General features: G+C 41.0%; 1 protein-coding gene across 4 annotated transcripts in view; it reads right to left on the bottom strand.

Annotated features, from left to right (window-relative positions):
- Positions 1-6,634, bottom strand: part of LOC149748130 (N-acetyllactosaminide beta-1,6-N-acetylglucosaminyl-transferase-like) — a 65,218-nt gene extending 58,584 nt beyond the window's left edge. Inside the window, exon 1 of one of the 4 annotated variants that reach the window (XM_089918299.1) lies at positions 6,526-6,634. The gene's annotated coding sequence lies outside the window, so the exon portion shown is untranslated. The remainder of the gene's footprint in view (positions 1-6,525) is intronic. The other 3 variants (XM_089918302.1, XM_089918301.1, XM_089918298.1) reach the window with 3 other exon arrangements.
- Positions 6,635-15,987: the final 9,353 nt, after the last annotated feature.

Raw genomic sequence — 15,987 nt, 5'->3', positions numbered from 1 at the left:
CCTCTGCCGCCGCAGGCCCGCCCCGCACTCCGAGCCCCTCCCTCTTCCCGGCCTGAGTGAGCCAGAGCCCCCGAATCAGCGGCTCCTTTAACCCCGTCCTGTCTGAGCAAAAAACAAACGCCCTCCGGCGACCTACACGCAGAGGCGGGGCCAAACCCAAAGCTGAGCCCCGGCAGCTGTGCGAACAAAGAAGAGAAAGGGAAATCTCTCCCAGCAGCCTCAGGAGCAGCGGATTAAAGCTCCCCAATCAACTTGATGTACCTGCATCTGTGGAATACCTGAATAGACAATGAATCATCCCAAATTGAGGAGGTGGACTTTGAGAGCAAGATTTATTATTTTTTCCCCATTTCCTCTTTTTCTGTGTGGATGAAAGGCTCTTGGTGCTGCAGCCAGGAGTCATTGCTGTGCCTCTGAGGTGGGAGAGCCAACTTCAGGACACTGGTCCACAAGAGACCTCCCAGCTCCACATAATATCAAACGGCGAAAATCTCCCAGAGATTTCCATCTCAACACCAGCACCCAGCTTCACTCAACAACCAGCAAGCTACAGTGCTGGACATCCTATGCCAAACAACTAGCAAGACAGGAACACAACCCCACCCATTAGCAGAGAGGCTGCCTAAAATCATAATAAGTCCACAGACACCCCAAAGCACACCACCAGACGTGGACCTGCCCACCAGAAAGACAAGATCCAGCCTCACCCACCAGAACACAGGCACTAGTCCCCTCCACCAGGAAGTCTACACAACCCACTGAACCAACCTCAGCCACTGGAGACAGACACCAAAAACAACGGGAACTACGAACCTGCAGCCTGCAAAAAGGGGATCCCAAACACAGTAAGATAAGCAAAATGAGAAGACAGAAAAACACACAGCAGATGAAGGAGCAAGATAAAAACCCACCAGACCTAACAAATGAAGAGGAAATAGGCAGTCCACCTGAAAAAGAATTCAGAATAATGACAGTAAAGATGATCCAAAATCTTGGAAATACAATAGACAAAATGCAAGACACATTTAACAGGGACCTAGAAGAACTAAAGATGAAACAAACAATGATGAACAACACAATAAATGAAATGAAAAATACTCTAGATGGGATCAATAGCAGAATAACTGAGGCAGAAGAACGGATAAGTGACCTGGAAGATAAAATAGTGGAAATAACTACTGCAGAGCAGAATAAAAAAGAATGAAAAGAACTGAGGACAGTCTCAGAGACCTCTGGGACAACATTAAACGCACCAACATTCGAATTATAGGGGTTCCAGAAGAAGAAGAGAAAAAGAAAGGAACTGAGAAAACATTTGAAGAGATTAGAGTTGAAAACTTCCCTATTATGGGAAAGGAAATAGTTAATCAAGTCCAGGAAGCACAGAGAGTCCCATACAGGATAAATCGAAGGAGAAATACGCCAAGACACATATTAATCAAACTGTCAAAAATTAAATACAAAGAAAACATATTAAAAGCAGCAAGGGAAAAACAACAAATAACACACAAGGGAATCCCCATAAGGTTAACAGCTGATCTTTCAGCAGAAACTCTGCAAGCCAGAAGGGACTGGCAGGACATATTTAAAGTGAGGAAGGAGAAAAACCTGCAACCAAGATTACTCTACCCAGCAAGGATCTCATTCAGATTTGATGGAGAAATTAAAACCTTTACAGACAAGAAAAAGCTGAGAGAGTTCAGCACCACCAAGCCAGCTCTACAACAACTGCTAAAGGAACTTCTCTAGGCAAGAAACACAAGAGAAGGAAAAGACCTACAATAACGAACCCAAAACAATTAAGAAAATGGGAATAGGAACATACATGTCAATAATTACCTTAAATGTAAATGGATTAAATGCTCCCACCAAAAGACACAGACTGGCTGAATGGATACAAAAACAAGACCCATATATTTGCTGTCTACAAGAGACCCACTTCAGACCTAGAGACACATACAGACTGAAAGTAAGGGGATGGAAAAAGACATTTCATGCAAATGGAAACCAAAAGAAAGCTGGAGTATCAATTCTCATATCAGACAAAACAGACTTTAAAATAAAGACTATTATAAGAGACAAAGAAGGACACTACATAATGATCAAGGGATCGATCCAAGAAGAAGATATAACAATTGTAAATATTTATGCACCCAACATAGGAGCACTTCAATACATAAGGCAAATGCTAACAGCCATAAAAGGGGAAATCGACAGTAACACATTCATAGTAGGGGACTTTAACACCCCACTTTCACCAGTGGACAGATCATCCAAAATGAAAATAAATAAGGAAACACAAGCTTTAAATGATACATTAAACAAGATGGACTTCATTGATATTTATAGGACATTCCATCCAAAACCAACAGAATACACATTTTTCTCAAGTGCTCATGGAACATTCTCCAGGATAGATCATATCTTGGGTCACAAATCAAGCCTTGGTAAATTTAAGAAAATTGAAATTGTATCAAGTATCTTTTCCAACCACAATGCTATGAGACTAGTTATCAATTACAGGAAAAGATCTGTAAAAAATACAAACACATGGAGGTTAAACAATACACTACTTAATAACGAAGTGATCACTGAAGAAATCAAAGAGGAAATAAAAAAATACCTAGAAACAAATGACAATGGAGACACGACGACCCAAAATCTATGGGATACAGCAAAAGCAGTTCTAAGAGGGAAGTTTATAGCAATACAATCCTACTTTAAGAAACAGGAAACATCTCGAATAAACAACCTAACCTTGCACCTAAAGCAATTAGAGAAAGAAGAACAAAAAAACCCCAAAGTTAGCAGAAGGAAAGAAATCATAAAAATTAGATCAGAAATAAATGAAAAAGAAATGAAGGAAATGATAGCAAAGATCAATAAAACTAAAAGCTTGTTCTTTAAGAAGATAAACACAATTGATAAACCGTTAGCCAGACTCATCAAGAAAAAAAGGGAGAAGACTGAAATCAATAGAATTAGAAATGAAAAAGGAGAGGTAACAACTGACACTGCAGAAATACAAAAGATCATGAGAGATTACTACAAGCAACTCTATGCCAATAAAATGGGCAACCTGGAAGAAATGGACAAATTCTTAGAAATGCACAACCTGCCAAGACTGAATCAGGAAGAAATAGAAAATATGAACACACCAATCACAAGCACTGAAATTGAAACTGTGATTAAAAATCTTCCAACAAACAAAAGCCCAGGACCAGATGTCTTCACAGGCGAATTCTATCAAACATTTCGAGAAGAGCTAACACCTATCCTTCTCAAACTCTTCCAAAATGTAGCAGAGGGAGGAACACTCCCAAACTCATTCTACGAGGCCACCATCACCCTGATACCAAACCCAGACAAGGATGTCACAAAGAAAGAAAACCACAGGCCAATATCACTGATGAACATAGATGCAAAAATCCTCAGCAAAATACTAGCAAACAGAATCCAATAGCACATTAAACGGATCATACACCATGATCAAGTGGGGTTTATTCCAGGAATGCAAGGATTCTTCAATATACGCAAATCAATCAACGTGATACACCATATTAACAAATTGAAGGAGAAAAGCCATATGATCATCTCAATAGATGCAGAGAAAGCTTTTGAAAAAATTCAACATCAATTTATGATAAAAACCCTGCAGAAAGTAGGCATAGAGGGAACTTTCCTCAACATAATAAAGGCCATATATGACAAACCCACAGCCAACATCGTCCTCAATGGTGAAAAACTGAAAGCATTTCCACTAAGATCAGGAACAAGACAAGGTTGCCCACTCTCACCACTCTTATTCAACATAGTTTTGGAAGTTTTAGCCACAGCAATCAGAGAAGAAAAGGAAATAAAAGGAATCCAAATCAGAAAAGAAGAAGTAAAGCTGTCACTGTTTGCAGATGACATGATACTATACATAGAGAATCCTAAAGATGCTACCAGAAAGCTACTAGAGCTAATCAATGAATTTGGTAAAGTAGCAGGATACAAAATTAATGCACAGAAACCTCAGGCATTACTATACACTAATGATGAAAAATCTGAAAGTGAAATCAAGAAAACACTCTCATTTACCATTGCAACAAAAAGAATAAAATATCTAGGAATAAACCTACCTAAGGAGACAAAAGACCTGTATGCAGAAAATTATAAGACACTGATGAAAGAAATTAAAGATGATACAAATAGATGGAGAGATATACCATGTTCTTGGATTGGAAGCATCAACATTGTGAAAATGACTCTACTACCCAAAGCAATCTACAGATTCAATGCAATCCCTATCAAACTACCACTGGCATTTTTCACAGAACTAGAACAAAAAATGTCACAGTTTGTATGGAAACACAAAAGACCCCAAATAGCCAAAGCAATCTTGAGAACGAAAAATGGAGCTGGAGGAATCAGGCTCCCTGACTTCAGACTATACTACAAAGCTACAGTAATCAAGACAGTCTGGTACTGGCACAAAAACAGAAATATAGATCAATGGAACAGGATAGAAAGCCCAGAGATAAACCCACACACATATGGTCACCTTATGTTTGATAAAGGAGGCAGAAATGTACAGTGGAGAAAGGACAGCCTCTTCAATAAGTGGTGCTGGGAAAACTGGACAGGTACATGTAAAAGTATGAGATTAGATCACTCCCTAACACCATACACAAAAATAAGCTCAAAATGGATTAAAGACCTAAATGTAAGGCCAGACACTATCAAACTCTTAGAGGAAAACATAGGCAGAACACTCTATGACATAAATCACAGCAAGGTCCTTTTTGACCCACCTCCTAGAGAAATCGAAATAAAAATTAAAAAAATGGGACCTAATGAAACTTCAAAGCTTTTGCACAGCAAAGGAAACCATAAACAAGACCAAAATACAACCCTCAGAATGCGAGAAAATATTTGCAAATGAAGCAACTGACAAAGGACTAATCTCCAAAATTTATAAGTAGCTCATGCAGCTTAATAACAAAAAAACAAATAACCCAATCCAAAAATGGGCAGAAGACCTAAATAGACATTTCTCCAAAGAAGATATACAGACTGCCAACAAATACATGAAAGAATGCTCAACATCACTAATCATTAGAGAAATGCAAATCAAAACTACAATGAGATATTATCTCACACCAGTCAGAATGGCCATCATCAAAAAATCTGGAAACAGGGCTTCCCTGGTGGCGCAGTGGTTGAGAGTCCGCCTGCCGATGCAGGGGACACGGGTTCGTGCCCTGGTCCGGGAAGATCCCACATGCCGTGGAGCGGCTGGGCCCATGAGCCATGGCTGCTGAACCAGCGCGTCCGGAGCCTGTGCTCCGCAACGGGAGACGTCACAACAGTGAGAGGCCCGCGTACCGCAAAAAAAAAAAAAAAAAAAAAAAAAAAAATCTGGAAACAATAAATGCTGGAGAGGGTGTGGGGAAAAGGGAACACTCTTGCACTGTTGGTGGGAATGTAAATTGATACAGCCACCATGAAGAACAGTATGGAGGTTCCTTAAAAAACTACAAATAGAACTACAATATGACCCAGCAATCCCACTACTGGGCATATACCCTGAGAAAACCATAATTCAAAAAGAGTCATGTACCACAATGTTCATTGCAGCTCTATTTACAATAGCCAGGACATGGAAACAACCTAAGTGCCCATCATCAGATGAATGGATAAAGAAGATGTGGCACACATATACAATGGAATATTACTTAGCCATAAAAAGAAACGAAATTGAGCTATTTGTAATGAGGTGGATAGACCTAGAGTCTGTCATACAGAGTGAAATAAGTCAGAAAGAAAGAGACAAATACCATATGCTTACACATATATATGGAATTTAAGAAAAAAAAATGTCATGAAGAACCAGGGGTAAGACAGGAATAAAGACACAGACCTACTAGAGAATGGACTTGAGGATATGGGGAGGGGGAAGGATAAGCTGTGACAAAGCTCTCGCTTTGTCCAAAGCATGGACATACATACACTACCAAGCGTAAGGTAGATAGCTAGTGGGAAGCAGCTGCATAGCACAGGGAGATCAGAAAAAAAAAAAAAAAAAAAAAAAAGATGAGTGGGTCCTGTCAGATTTCTCTTGGAAATGTCAACCAAGCAAGGAAAGCCATTTCCAGTTAGTAGTGAGTCTTTAAATGGAACAGCTCTGACGTGGAGGGAAGCTGGCGGGTGTCCATGGAGGCATGTCCAAGAAGGTGTGGAAATGAAAGAAGATTGTTCGAAGAAAGAGGAACAGAGCCAGTCCACAGAGGAGTCTAGAGGACGTGTAGCCCTGGCAGAGAGAGGCATCATATAATGGTTATGGAAAGAGAATTTACCAAATGTATAAATCAGGGCTTGATTCAGTATATATCACCTTAATGTAAACAGATTTCTCCTGAGCCAGTTTGGTCCTTAGGCCGTAAAATTACTCCAGTCTTTCTTCCTGCAGTCTTATTTCTGCATTTCTTTTCACATTCTAAATCCACACCCCCTTACACCAAAGACAACCACAGTACTCACCCAGCTCCGGCACTCGCTCACTTCTAAGAAATAGACTCACATCTGACTTCGGTAGCTGGAGACAAAATGAAATAACTTCCTGTTTCAGAGCTCTCTGAAACAACTCTGCAAGCCACACCCAAGGCTTTTGTTCATGTGGGATAGGCAGTTCTAAATATTTTCAGGCTCTTGCCTTGTATACTTTACATGGTTGTCACTTTGAGTAGAAGAAAAATGGAGATGGGCCCCAGATCAGACTACGCCTGAAAATCTCTAACCTCTGGAAAAAAGCCAAAACCCAAATCAAACCTTTGCTGTTTTATTTTAAAATGTATTTTATCACTATAGTATGGGCACATAATTTTAAAACTAGAAAATACTTTAAGCTATATAGTGAAAATAGCAGTATTATTTTTCCTTAAATTCCTGCTTCCCAGGACAATTCTTTTAGCTGTTTCTTATAACATTTATTCTCATGTTGAGGGAGGAGATAGATGGGCTCCAGGTTAGACATTTAGAGCCAGCTTCCCGTGTACACTTTCAGATGGAAACAACAGGAACAGGGTAAACAGCTGGACTTTGTCTCCAGTGGACACTTTATCTGAGCTGAGTCCTGCCCAGATAAAAGATAAAGAGAGCACATGTTTCTCATTCTTGCGGTCAAGGAGACCTGCCCAACTACATATGTGCAGAAAGCCTCCTTGGGGGTCAAAAAGTATAGGGTGCCACCCCATAATAGATGATGCCAAGCCTCCCATAGGCCTCTGGGCTGGAATCCATCTTGGAAAAAAGTTGCCCATTCATGTTGGGAGGGTCCTAGGGCAGGTCAGGTGTGGGAAAAAGCAACAACAACAAGATAATTAGCCAAAGGTAAACAAAGGCTCAGAAGAACTGCCCTATATAAATAATTTAACCGCCTCTTTAAGGAGCTCCCCCTTGTTAGAGACGTTGCCCACAATGCCCACATCTCTCTGGGTGTGTATCTCTGCCTTGCTTCTGTCTTAACTAAACTGTTTGTCTGTGTGCTCTTCCATGTGTTGTGCTGTGTCTCTAATAATAAATTTTGTACCTGTTTTTACAGTTTTTGCCTCCTTGAAACATTCTTGCTTTCAAACAAGGTCAAGAGCCAGGGAAACTGCTTCTACCCTATAACCCTTGTTGGTCTAGTGGCTAGGATTCCTGGTTTTCATCCAGGCTACCCAGGTTTAATTCCTGGGCAGGGAACTAAAATATCACTTCAAGCCACCACGCACTGCTGTCTCCTCGAGATCAATGTTTCTATGTAACTTTCTTATACAACTTCTTGATTTTTCAGTTACAGGTATTATCTATTGACTGCCTGTTATGTAAGTTGATAATTTAGGTCTCTTCCATCCCACTCTCACTCATAGACACACACACACACACACACACACACCTCCTTTCCTCTCACTATAATTATATTACCATTTTTGTTTTATTGGTTATGCAGTATTGACAGGATAATTATATAAATATAATTTATAGCTGAGCCACGTGTATACTATGATTACATTTGTACAACTTATTATTTTTTTTATTTATTTAATTTATTTTTGGCTGTATTGGGTAGCTGCGCGCGGGTTTTCTCTAGCTGCAGCGAGCGGGGGCTACTCTTCGTTTCGGTGCACAGGCTTCTCATTGCGGTGGCTTCTCCTGTTGCGGAGCACGGGCTCTAGGCGCGCGGGCTTCAGTAGTTGTGGCACGTGAGCTCAGTAGTTGTGGCGCACAGGCTCTAGAGCGCAGGCTCAGTAGTTGTGGCGCACAGGCTTAGTTGCTCTGTGGCATGTGGGATCTTCCCAGACCAGGGGTCAAACCTGTGTCCCCTGCATTGGCAGGTGGATTCCCAACCACTGCACCACCAGGGAAGCCCTACATTTGTACAACTTTTTTTCTCTGGAGTTGATAACTGCTTCATTTTTAACTTTATTTAAGTTTCTATATACTTATCACTGCTTCCTTCTCAAAATCTGTGACAAATATGTAACTCTCTGAGAGGGTTATATCTCAAGCTATTAGTACGGTTATTTCTGTGTAGTCTCCCTCCCTTCCCTCTCATTGGCACTGGGACGGCAGGTTCTTCTCTCCCACGACTTATCAAATCAGAAGTCAACATTCCAAGAAAACACAGGCCCACGTATTGGGTAAAAATGTTCACACGTATAGTTGCAAAGCCGTCTTTTCCTCTTCCAGTAACTGAGTGGGCTTAGAGGAAAGGACGGAGGCTAGTAAGCCACATAGCACCTCACCCTGACGGAGAAAGCTGGACGGGAGAAACAGGAAGTTCCTAAAGTAGAGGAAGGGGAGAAACTTTCTGTGGCAGAACCAAGAAATGGAGTTGGGTGGACTTGGCACCAGCTGGTCCTCTGATTCCACACTGGTGAACAAGCCAACATTCAGCCAGTTGGGACCCCATAGGTCCCCTGAACAGAGGGAGAAAGACCTGAGCACTTTGTATGAGAATGAAGGCATGAAGGACAAGATGGTTGCATACAGAATCAGGTGGGAATGCCATTATGCATTTGGCATTTAATAATGAACTACTGATTCGAGCATTTAATTTGCTCTGAGAGTTTTTCTGTCATAACCTCTGGGATAGCTTATATTGGCAGAGTACTCCCTCGAAGGTGATTTCCCACGTAACAGAACTAGAGGGAGAGGCTTTATCCTGGAAGGTGATCTACAGATATTCCTCTGTGGCAAAGCCACTTTAAAAAGCCATGGCTTGGGGCTTCCCTGGTGGCGCAGTGGTTGGGAATCCACCTCCCAATGCAGGGGACACAGGTTCAAGCCCTGGTCTGGGAAGATCCCACATGCCACGGAGCACCTAAGCCCATGTGCCACAACTACGTAGCCTGCACTCTAGAGCCCATGAGCCACAACTACTGAGCCCACGTGTCACAACTACTGAGCCCATGCGCCTAGAGACTGCGCTCCACAACGAGAAGCCACCACAACGAGAAGCCCTTGCACCGCAACAAAGAGTAGCCCTCTCTTACCACAATCAGAGAAAAGCCCGTGTACAGCAACAAAGACCCAATGCAGCCCAAAAATAAATAAATAAATAAATAAATAAATAAAATAAAATAAATTAAATTAAAAAGAAAAGAAAAAGCCATGGCTTTTTTCCTTCTTGAAGAAGACCTGATCACAGCTGATCAACCCAGTTGGGAACCGTGCTCAGGTTCAGAAATCTTGAAGAGTTAAGTCTTGTCACTAAGGTGCACTCTTTGAGGAAATGATTTTCCCTATTACCGAGGGAAATTTGTCAATAGTTAAGACTACTCTCAAGAAATGCAATACAAGAAACCCAGCACCCAGTGAGGTAGCTTTTGACCCATGGTCAGCCAAGTTATTGCTTGCTTGCGTGGAGGGCATTGAAGTCTGAGCACTCTCAAAGCTCCAACACCTCCTTGACTGGGCAGTCTTCTAAGTGTCCTTGGACATGCTAGTTTTTTGGTAGACAGCCCATGCTATTGGGCCAGTAGAGAGCTCAAGGGCAAAGCTAGTTGGTTCCTTAAATACTTACAAGAAGACTGGGACCTACGAAATTTGCTTCTGTGCTGAAATTATAAACATGGGTGCAGAAAGCCTTGGCTGGAAAAACATTTGATTATGGAAATGTACACAAAACTCACACTGATCAGGTTTAGGTTGGAGCTGTTCTAATAAAAACCCTTGTTCCCACTTTTAGAAGGAATAGTCAGCTCACCCTCTCAACTTCTCTCAGTTAAGCAAAGTAAGAGTATGGTTGTCAGATGTGGCAAGTAAAGGTACAGGACACCAAGTTAGATCTGAATTTTAGGTTAAAAAAGACTAGTCTTTAATTTTTAGTGTTTAACACTTAAAACATTTAGCAGGAGTACATCCCATGCAGTGTTTACATGGGACACACTTGTACTAAAATAAATCTTGCAACCCTAGTTGGGGAAGGCAGAGGTAGTTTAAATAAGTGGCTAAAGCACACCTCCTAGAAGGGACTTGGTGAGATTTCAGTCACGGTCATGACAAATAGTGCCAATGAGAGTGCATCCAACAAGTAAAAGCATTAACGGTAGCCCTGCAAATCTTTGGAAAAGTAGGAAGAGGGGGTCCTCCAGGAGCTATCCCAAATTCAGCTGCTGAAACAAGGAGTTCTTGGTATTTGTAATCATCTTGGGGCTCTCTTCTTTTAAGGCCACCAATTATATTTGATAAGGGCTCCACGTTTATGACCTCAAAGGCCCTATATCCAAATAGTCACATAGGGAGTTAGGACTTCAATATACGAACTTGGGGCAGGATGGTGTGTGAGGGCACAATTCAGTCCACAGTAGGGGGCATTCAGGGACTATGCAGAAGGGTTACAAATAGGGGAACTTCAGCTCCACTCTTAGAAGGTGTAGGAGGGTTAAATTAGGAAATATCTAATGAGCCTAGGGCCTGAGAATGGATTATGTCAGGCTGTATTTATAAGTGACCTATAGTTCTCTTTAGAAGGCTTAGGATATATATATATATATTTTTTTTTTTTTTTTTTTTTGCGGTACGCGGGCCTCTCACTGCTGCGGCCTCTCCCGTTGCGGAGCACAGGCTCTGGACGCGCAGGCTCAGCGGCCATGGCTCACGGGCCCAGCCGCTCCGCGGCATGTGGGATCTCCCCAGACCGGGGCACGAACCCGTGTCCCCTGCATCAGCAGGCGGACTCCCAACCACTGCGTCACCAGGGAAGCCCTATATATTCTTTTTTGTCCATAAGATTCTGAAATTTCATAATGATGCAATTCAGGATTGGTTATTTTATTCCAGTATATTGGAATATGATGTGGGGGAGAGGTTTTGTCCTAGAAACTCATGCCATTTAGTTCTGAAAATGTTCTCTGTTATTTCATCGACAATTTTCTCCCTCTGCTTTTCATTATTTTCTTTTATGGAATACTTATTATTTCTTACTTATCTTCAGATTTTTTTCCTTTTCTCTCCTATTTTCCATTTTAGTGGGTTTTCTGATTGTTATTCTTCTTTTGCTCTTCTAATTTCTGAGCTATTTTCTCAATTTACCCTCCTCACTGTCTATTGAATTTTTCATTTTGCTTCCTTAGTTTTAATTTCCAAGACCTCTTTCCTGTTCTCGGAATGCTCTGCTTTTAGAGCCTTTCACTCTTGTCTCAAAGGTCCTTTATTTTTTCACAATTCTCTGAGAATATTAATTACTATGGTTCCTATATTTTTTGTTTCCTCTCCCTCCTCCATGTTGGCTTGTTTGTTTTATATACCAATCTTTATGTTAGAGGTGTTTCTCAAATGTCTAGTGATTTTTGATTAACCACTCATCTCTTTTCGTTTTTAAAATATTTATTTATTTGGCTGTACCAGGTCTTAGTTGCAGCATGCGGGATCTTCGTTGTGGCATGCAGGCTCTTAGTTGCGACACGTGGGATATAGTTCCCCGACCAGGGATAGAACCTGGGTCTCCTGCATTGGGAATGCGGAGTTCTAACTGCTGGACCACCAGAGAAGTTCCTCCACTCATCGTTTTAAAAGCGAGACACTAAAAGTTACAACACACAGAGCAAAGAGATGCCAGATTAAAGGCAGGGAGGACAATTAGAAGGGCCTTAGGTCAACTTGCTTCATGCTAATTCTTCTAAAAACAACTCACTGAAAACCCAGTTGATTGAGTAACACTTGTATCCTTGTAACAAGGATAATGTTTAGAAAAATATAAATGTGCTTTTTTTTTTTTTTGTCTTTCTTTGTAGGTGATTTTCCTCTTGTCCATCCAAGGTACCCATTTCCTGGAAGCAGACCAGCATTTGTTACTGAGGGATTGGAAAAAGAAATGATGAGGTGTTCTTCAGCTTCTGACACGCGCCATGGCATTTTGGAGCAAAGCAATAGACTTGAAAGCCAGGTTTTATATGAGAGTGATTTTTCCAAATCCTATTAGTTCCCACTTACTAGAACAAATTCTCAATGTGTAGGGAAAGTAGCTATGACATTGAAGTCAGAGAAAAGGAGGCTGTTGCACAGGCAGGAGCCTGCTCTTCTGGCTCCAAAATGATGGGAAATAGAAGAGAGAGAAAAGAGGTGCTCGCCTCACATAGGTAGGCGTCCCAGATTTCCCATCTCTGACCTTGAGCCTGGAGGGTTAAACGCTCTATTAGATGACTAATACAGTAAGTAAGGGTAATACTTAGGGCCAAAGTCAAGCATGCCCCGATCTCATTTGGAACTCTAGAAAAATATCCAACTGTCAGCTCCCTTACAACCTCCCCTCCCCGCCAGACATGTCTGCAGCCTGCCTCTGTCACAGGATATCCCCATCCAAAATTTCCCTGTGTCATCAGATACCCTCTATCAGTACTTAGGTCACAAAAAGATACACCCTCCTCCAAAACACTCTTCCACGTCAACACACACACAGCTGCCTGTGTCATAGAAACTCCTGACCGCCAAAACAGAGAAGAAAGCTCTTGGAGAAATAGATTGCTGATACGAGAAAGACAGTTACCCTGAGAGCTGGCTCGGGTTAATACACTAGTTCTGCACAGAGCTTAGTAAGAGAACATTCTCAATGTCAAGATACTAAGAGGATTACGGAGTTGAACCACAGCCATATATGCGTTTTTCCCAGTTCTTCTTCCTCAATTCAGATTAATAGCAGAGACTTAATTGAAAAGTTTGAGCCTGGGGTCTCTGATCGCCAAGACAGTAGTCACGTGGTGGCTGACTCAGCTGTGAGGCATAGCCAAGCTGAGACAAGTGCTGGGATATAGGTCTCGTGACCCACTTTCTCCTCCTTCTTCTTCTTCCTCTTCTCCTTCTTCTTCTTCTTCTCCTCCTCCCCCCCTCCCCCTCCTCCCCCTTCTTTTTTTTTTTATTGTTTCTGCAGAGGACCAAGTAGGAGCCTATTTCAGCCTATTTTGCCAAGCTGCAAAACTACCCCCTGTCAAAAAGATAAGAAATGTATTGCTGTCACACTTCAAAATGCAAATTGGAAAAGTTAACTAAGTAAGCCCTTGAGAAAGGATATGAAGGACAAGGGAAATCCAAAAAATTCTTCCTGCGAGGATCCCACTGTATTCAAGCAACCCAGTGTTAAATTAGTTAAAGAAGGGCAATTTTTTTGCACACTTATGAACTAGAGAAATTATGAAATGTATGGAATGTACAGAATGAGTTTTCCTCATTACCCTCCAATTTTCATTTCTTTGCATCACCCCAGGTTTTAGTCATTCTTTTACGGACAGTCTACTCAACAGCCCCCCACCCCAGCCCAAATCTGACAAACCTACATTTAGGCACATATAAGTGATAATAACCTAAGATATTGTCTCCTCAGTCAGTGCACACTTTAACAAGAATCTATTTATTCAAGCCTGTGTTTTTTTAAAGGTCTGACTCCACGAAGGCACGTACCATGGTCCGTAGTGAGAAGATTCAGCACTCTTTCTGAATTAAACTATGCGTCCAATGTAATCCCAAATTTAAAAAATCCCGCTCCAGATTTTTAAGGAACATGGTAAGTTAACTATGAAGTATATCTTGCAGAGTAAGTACACATAAAAAGGACAAGAAATAATGCAAAAAGAATAAGGAAGGGGACTTCCCAGGTGGCGCAGTGGTTAAGACTCCACATTTCCAATTCAGGGGACCTGGGTTCGATCCCTGGTCAGGGAACTAGATCCCACATGCATGCTGCAACTAAGAGTTCACATGCCACAACTAAGGAGCCCACATGCCACAACCAAATATAAATAAATAATATTTTTAAAAAATATAAGGAGGAAAGACTTTCCCTACCAGAAGCCAAAACATGCTATAAATCTACAGCAACTCAAAAGATGTGGTTTTGTGGAATACTACTCAGTCATAAAAAAGAATGAAATAATGCCATTTACAGCAACGTGGATGGACCTAGAGATTATTGTACTAAGTTAGTACTAAGTCAGAAAGAGAAAGACAAATATCATATGATATCACTTATATGTGGAATCAAAAATATGACACAAATGAACATATCTACAAAACAGAAACAGACTCACAGACATAGAGAACAGACTTGTGGTTGCCAAGGGTGGGGAAGATAGGGGAGGGATGGATTGGGAGTTTGGCATTAGCAGATGCAAACTATTATATATAGAATGGATAAACAACAAGGTCCTACTGTATAGGACAGGAAATTATATTCAATATCTTGTAATAAACTATAATGGAAAAGAATCTGAAAAAGAATATATATATATATAAAACAGAATCACTTTGCTGTACACCAGAAACTAACACAACATTGTAAATCAACTATACTTCAATTTCCACAAAAAGTTCTGGGTAGTTCAGAGCATTTGGGGGTGAGCAGGTAGTTCACCCCCAAATACACAGCTTTGGCATTATGCATATTGACTATTTTGAGTTAAAGGCATTTGAGAAGCAGCAAATGCAAGAAAAACACTCTGACTTTTCTTTTTTTTCTAAAAGGAGACGAAATTCCTATATGAAATATGCCCTCCTTGCGCTAGAAGGAAGGTCACATTCTTATAATCAAGGACCAGAATTTGAGGCCAAGAGAGTTCTTGTTAACAGAACTTGTTAAAATAATTCTTAGTTTCCTTTTGCCTTCCCACATAGTTTAGTCACTTTGCCACAATTGCTTCTCTTTGTTCAACTTAATATAAAAGCAAGTAAGTTTCACCATTTTTTTGCATCTTCATTTCCTTATGAAGGCTCTCATGTCACATAAACTTATATGCATTTGTCTGCTTTTCTCCTGTTAATGTCTCTGTCAGTTTAATTTTCAGACTTGGCTAAGGAACTTAAGAGGGTGGAGGAAAACTTTTCCTCCCCTATGGTAGCTAAACACCTTTTTAAAAAAACCTGTGGGGCTTTCCTGGTGGCACAGTGGTTGAGAATCCGCCTGCCCACGCAGGGGACATGGGTTCGAGCCCTGGTCTGAGAAGATCCCACATGCCTTGGAGCAACTAAGCCCGTGTGCCACAACTACTGAGCCTGCGCTCTAGAGCTCGCGAGCCACAACTACTGAGCCCACGTGCTGTAACTACTGAAATCCGTGTGCCTAGAGCCCGTGCTCCGCAACAAGAGAAGCCACCACAGTGAGAAGCCCGTGCACAGCAACAAAGACCCAACACAGCCAAAAATAAATAAATAAAATAAATTTATAAAAAAATAAAAATTGTTGAAATAGTGGAAAATGTGTATAAGAATCCTTTTATAATCTTGGCTTGAATAAGATTTTCCTAAGCGGAAAATAAGACCCACAACAGTCATAAGAGATTAAGATTGACTTGATTCGTATAAAATAAAATTCTGTACAATGAAATGCACAATAAACAATTTAAAGGGACTAGTGGCAGATAAGGTAAAATATTTGTCACATGTAAAGCAGACAAAAGATTAATCTCCATAATGTTAAAACACATACAAAATTATAAGAAAAAGACAACCCAGTAGAAAAATACATATAAG

Source organism: Delphinapterus leucas, chromosome 10 (genome assembly GCF_059928025.1).
Source record: "Delphinapterus leucas isolate spDelLeu-1000000601 "Yukka" chromosome 10, BTC_Dleu_Yukka2, whole genome shotgun sequence".
NCBI classification, from domain to species: Eukaryota; Metazoa; Chordata; class Mammalia; order Artiodactyla; family Monodontidae; genus Delphinapterus; species Delphinapterus leucas.
Note: the sequence above shows the minus strand (reverse complement) of the source record. Positions and strands in the feature narration are given on the sequence as shown.